The 6,336-nt window shown below is 39.4% G+C and overlaps 1 long non-coding RNA gene across 1 annotated transcript; it reads right to left on the bottom strand.

The window, feature by feature from the left end:
• Window positions 1-2: 2 nt before the first annotated feature.
• On the bottom strand, window positions 3-5,257 carry LOC140926879 (uncharacterized). The gene is made up of 3 exons (XR_012164495.1): window positions 5,168-5,257; window positions 4,985-5,049; window positions 3-462 (listed from the first exon to the last, which is right to left on the bottom strand). It is a non-coding gene; the product is annotated as an uncharacterized lncRNA (long non-coding RNA).
• Between the last annotated feature and the right edge of the window lie 1,079 nt (window positions 5,258-6,336).

Raw genomic sequence — 6,336 nt, 5'->3', positions numbered from 1 at the left:
GATTGCCTTTTGTAAATTTTAATAATGACCGTTTCTTTCAGATTGTACAATTCACTGGATTTTGTCTACATGTCGGTTTATGCCGATTTTGCTGTGGTTTCGGTTTTCAAGCAAGCTCTCAGTAAAGATTCTTGGATCTTAATATTTCGTTTTCAGTCAGGCATCAAATACAACTGACTTTTTAATACAATGTTTTATACAATCTCCTCTTGCGTTTTAGAAATTCCCTAACTGCCCTGTTTTTACTCGTCCTGACTTTGCGATCAAGCAGATCTTTAATGTTTGTAGATCGTTCTCCAGGATTTTCCCTTTTTCCCCACCGATCGCATTCTCCCCCATCTCCATAGCGACCACAAACCTTGTCCGGTTGAGCGTTGAGCACAACACAGCAATACATTAGAAGAAACACCAGGGCCACTTTCTTCTCCATTGTTGCATTAAACCTCTTTCGGATTATAGATACTAAAAACAACATAATAAAAACCGTATTTATTAGTTATGGGTTCTCTTTTCTTTTTATAAGAACGTTGTTTTTCCGGCCCAGGCTGAATATACTTATTCTTAGTTTTCTGCCGATTTTGGGCTGAAAATGTTTGGCTTGTATTGTTCTTAAATTGTAGCCTTTGACTTTTCCTTTTTCAGAATGTATTAGAGTATATTAATTGCAGTTTAAATAGCAATGGCACGTTGTTTTTCTTTTTGGTGACTGGTTTTGCTGTTAAGAGAAAAGAAAATTTCACGCTTGCTTAAGTCAGAAGTTGTGTTACACGATACGTACACGATCCCAACTACAGGTGACTTATAAAGAGATAGAAAACCATCTGCTGGACGAATTAATGGAATATAGGATGCTGTTCTGGTTTCTGAGAAAAAAAAAGTCCGTATGATGGAACAGAGAACTAAAGCTAACTAACTTTAGAGTGTAACGCTGGACGAAAAAACGGACTTACCTGTATAGCAAATTTGGAGCAAACCATCGGCAAATGCCACATTTGCTCAATTTGCTCAATTTTGCTAGATGACGTAGGATCAAATTTGCCATGATAATTTTGCATCGATGGCAAAGGTGGTAAACGCCGCATTTGCCTCAAATTTGCCCGGTGTGTAAAAACAAGGAAAGCTTTTACTTTTTCAAGGCATTTACAAACTTGATTTTGAAACTGACATTTGTAAGGTTTTTGCTCAAATGGGCAATTCCATCGAAAGCGAATTTTTGGGTAATGCTTTTGCTCTCTATAGCAAATTCGATCGTAGTAGCAATTTTCCACATTTCTGCTCAATGTAGTAAATGTGACCAAAAATCATTTTTCAAAACGTTTTCCCAGGATAGTAAATCTGAGCAAAAACTCATTATTTTATTTGTGTTTAACCCGGTGTAGCAAATTTGGCCAAATACCACTTTATCCTCAAGTCTGCTCAGGATGGCAAATATGATCAAAGTAGTCGTTTTCCGCTGTTTTGCTCAGGGTAGCAAATTTGGCCAAATACCACTTTATTCTCAATTTAGCTCAGGATGGCAAATATGGTCAAAATATATAGTAGTTATCCACACTAGTTCCTCTTGTAGCAAAGTTGGTCAAATATCAATTTTTCCATATTTTTGGTCAGAATGGCAAATATTGGCTGAGGTCACACTTGGGCTTTTTTTACTATAAGAAGGTAAACTTTACCATAGTTTCAGTCTTTTTAAATGTGACCGGCTTTTCTCACAGTACTATGGTAAACGTCCGTCTAGTCTGTCGCGCTGGTAACGGCGGCAGGATAAAAGCTAAGTTTACTATACGACCTGAATCGCAGTTCGTTAGTCAGAAATTTATCCAAACTTTGTTTTTTTAGCTAACAACTTGTCAGTATTCTTGATATGCAACTCTTTGATTTCGCCAGCTCTACGCACATGCTTTCTGCGGATTTGTAGGGAACTACTTACCAAAGAACAGACATGTGAGACAAATATTCATTTACCAAGGAAAATTTTTTAATCAGCATACCATAATTTACTATCTTTCTGAATAGCAAACACACAGTCATATAAGTACCGCTGATTTTTTTACTCTAAGTTATGTTTTGACGTTACCGAGTGACTTGTACATGTTGACACAGGCGGCCCAAGCTCACCACAGGAACGCGGACGTGACTCTTGCTTGGAAGCGGTGTTGTGTTACAAACGGTTATTTACAAAGGTTTGTATGGGGAATAGATCTTGTCACGGTTTTCGACGCCATCTTGACGAGTAGGCAACCGCGTGAGAAATTACAGTGAGAATCTAATGTATCGGTCAAATCGAAGCTTCAACATGCCCCCCCGGGCATACCCCGGGCATTTGACACTTTTGCCGTCCCGGGGAGGGGGGGAATTTGATTACCAGAGTCTTCCAGGGGATGGGGAACTTGATCCCCATGCTTTAGGGGTGGGGAATTTGAACTGCACCCTCGATTTCATGTAAAATCTTTGGCGTGGCGAGCTATCATGGCGGACGCGGTGTCAGAGGGTTTTCGTGGAAAAGATTGTGCCTTTGTGGCCAATTGGTTACGAGGAAAGGGCTTAAACAAGCTTTGTGCCGTATTTGAAGAATTTAAATTTTAAAATTTTTAATATTGGATTCAGGCTTTGAATGCATGAATGTATTTTATTGTTGTGGTTACAATGAAATACAATACCAATACCGGCGATTCAATACAACAACACAAAATAAAATAAAACGGTCAACTACTTTGACCTACTGCAAGTATGTTGATTAATAAGGTGAGCGATGTTGCATGTCAGTGAAATGGTCATGATGTAGTAATCTCAATGGGTGGGATCTTTTTTTATAGAACGCTTTGTATGTACCTTATAGCAGCGATTTCCGCCGCTTTGCACGAGACTTTTGTTCGTGGTATTAAAATACGCTAACAGTGTTGCTCAGTTTTTGTTATATTTATAAAGATTTTGTTCGACAACTGAAGGCGTTTCCGCTGTCCTTCTGTCATTTTTGTGCCTGTGAAATGTCCCCGGGGTGGGGGCATTTGAATGGACCCTAGTGTGGGGCATTTGAAGGGCATTTTGGCCCGGGTAGGGGGGAATTTGAACAATAATTTTCAAAAAAGTCAAATGCCCGGGTGGTTGCCCGGGGGGGGGGCATGTTGAAGCTTCGATTTGACCGATACATAACGACCTCAAATTTTTTCAGAAGAATCGTTAGGAGTGAAAATTTAGTTTACAATTCATATTTTTTTCAGAACAGCCGTTTTACGGAAATTTTTGGACATTAGATTCTCATACAAACACTGTTATTTCTCACGCGGTTGCCTACTCGTCAAAACCGTGATAAGGCCTATGTAACCGGTTTTTCTTAAAAGAGAGAAAAAATGTTATGTTTTTAAATAAAATCGACTTACCTTATTTCCTTGTTGTATTCTCTGTTGTTTGCCTGAAGCTTCTCAGGTCGTTTTGAAGCGATTTTGGCGAGTTAGCGCTATTTTGACCCCAAAATAGCAAAATAGCGCTAACTCAGGCCGAAAACGCTTCAAAACGGCCTGACACGCGGGCAAACAACAAAGAATACAACAATGTTATAAGGTAAGTCGAGTTTATTTAAAAACATAATCTTTTCCCTCTTTTAACAAAAACCGTTTACATCCCATACAAGCCTTTCTAAATAACCGTTTGTAACACAACATCGCTTGCAAGCAAGAATCACGTCCGCGTTCCTGTAGTGAGCTTGGGCCACCTGTGATGTTGACGGCACATTTCAAACCTTCTTTCCTTTCTTTTCTTTTTTTTTTTTTTTTTTTTTCATTTCAGAGCTCCACCATCTCGTAGTTTTATTATTCCCCCTGGCGGTTATCTAGACGATCGCCCAGTCTCTGGTGGACCGTACATTTTTGGTCGAGAGAACGCTTCCCCGTCTGCCAATTATCCATACGTGGGGCCAAGCGCGACAGCTCATTTTCCAATCTCGGTTGAACCATTCAGAAAAATCGAAACTGCTGAGCTCTCAGAATGGCTAAAATCAAAAGGAACAGAGCCACAATCGTCACAATCACCCACTCAGATTCCATGAGAGAATATACAATCGGCAATCATGCACACGACAAAGGAATGTCTGTATCATCTGTCACCAACTTAACGTTTGATTGAGTTAATTGAATCACGAAAAGCACTGCAGAAAGGTTAAACTAAACAAGTCCGATTTACCATAGTAAACTTTGCCTACCTTTTTGACCAGAGTTAAGGCTTTTTACTACACTAAACTCTCAAGTGTGACCTCAGCCAAAAAAAATTGCCAAAAAAGCAACTTCCAAACTTTGCTCAGGTAAACAAAGTTGATTGAAATACCACCTCACTTTAGTCAGTTGTTTAGTCATTAAAATGTCATGTTTGTCTGTCTTTTGTCATTTAAATGAGAAAAATGAAAATTCTTTTGGTGCGCCGTCAAAGAATTTCGGATGATTTATAATGGTAATTGAACTGAGTGGAGTGTAATTTAGTCTGAAATCATACCCGCGATTTCAAAATGCTCGATTTGAAATTTCAGACCAAAATAGCACGACACGAAGTTCAATTCCACTTTATTGCAGCCATTTTGAAATCGCAGAATTAAAAAAGGCTTTTACATCTCATTTTGTATTCGAAACAGAAATGTTCCGATATAGAAAAAAATGGTGCGATTTAAAACAGAAATGATACGATTTAGAACATGAATGATGCGATTTGGAACAGATGCGATTTAGAGCAAAAAATGGTGCGATTTGGGAATAAATCACACTGCTGAGAGCCAATCAGATTGCACGGATCGTCAGTGATTTCAAAGTGGATGTAATAAAGCTTCAAAGTCGCAACGGAAATACGACGGTTGAAATATTTTTGAGCGCGCACATAGAACCTTGAAGGACACAAAGAAATGACTCGACCTGTTGCGAATATTTAAAGAGCGCGCATAGAACGACTTGAAAAGCTATTAGATTTAAGTTTATAGCGCAAATTTAATTTTGTAAACTCTTACCTTAAGGAAATAGAACGAGGGAGGTCTGTCTTGTTTGAAAGTGATGGAATCTGTCCAACGCGAGCCTGTCAACATAAGAGCAGTACTGTTTAGAAAGATACTTACCAAAGATAACAAACGAAGCGAAGAAGAAATAGCGTCGCAAATATACCACGAATGGCACTCTCGAAAGGCAAAAACTACCTTCAAGAGGACGATACACGCGTGGGTATTCACTTTTATACGATTTTACTAATAATTCACATGTAGACAGCTCGATGAACATTGTTATTGGCTATACGTCGTAATTGACTGCTGTTTATTATGCAAAAAGTGATATGCCCTTAAGCGTTTTGTCGAATAACTATTCTCCGGAACGAGTATTGCTTAACAAATGGCAAGAATTATATTTCTAGAAATCGTTTGCTCGAATAAAGTTCGTGTTATTATCGTAGCTTATCAACGCGTAACCAACTCTGACCCTGTTACGACAGCGACTATACCGTACATCAGAGGCACCCCTGAAACTATTGCAGGTATATTACAACCTTACAATATACGTGTTACACACAAACCAATAACTACTTTACGGCGACTTCTTACTAATGTCAAGGACAAAGACAAACCGGAGGACAGACAGGGAGCATTATACAAGATCAAATGCTGCGACTGCCAGGCTTCTTACAGTTGGTGAAACCGGCAGAAACCTTAGCACGTGACTGACCGAACACAAAAGAGCGACGAGGAATGGTGACGAAAACAATCACTTTGCTGAGCACCATTTACAGACGAAACATCACATTGACTAGGACTCTGCGACATGTATGACCTATTCTTCAGGCTACTATCAACGTCTTACTTTAGAAAGCTGGTTTACTAACTTAGAACAAACGCCACTGAATCGTAGCCAACAGTTACCAGCGCCGTAGAAACGACTTATTGACGAGATCAAGCAAAACTAACTACGAGAGAACGACTGGAGAACTGACAATCTGACCAACAATAGACAACTGTTTAACTGTGACAATAGACGGATCGAAACGCACCCAGCAATTACTGATTATGGGTCTTCATAGCCAATAACATCACGGCTTAACTGACAGACGACCAATAACATCGCGACGTAATTGACCAATCAGATCAATAACCAGAGTATAGTACCATCAACTGACGTGATGCAACTCACTTTGACTCTGAAGATGACTATCGCACAGGTTGTCGAAAAGTCAGTCACTGTCAACAACAACAGTCCTATTCAGGACTACGTTCACCCGGACGATCAAACTCAACCTACTTTTGAAATGACTCCTGGGTTCAAACCTTTCACAGTTTCACAGTATTATCGTAGTTTTTGGTGTCTGGTTTTAAACACG

This window comes from Porites lutea, chromosome 2 (assembly GCF_958299795.1).
Source record: "Porites lutea chromosome 2, jaPorLute2.1, whole genome shotgun sequence".
Classification (NCBI taxonomy): Eukaryota; Metazoa; Cnidaria; class Anthozoa; order Scleractinia; family Poritidae; genus Porites; species Porites lutea.
The sequence above is the reverse complement of the archived record's forward strand: the minus strand, read 5'-3'. Positions and strand labels throughout refer to the sequence as shown.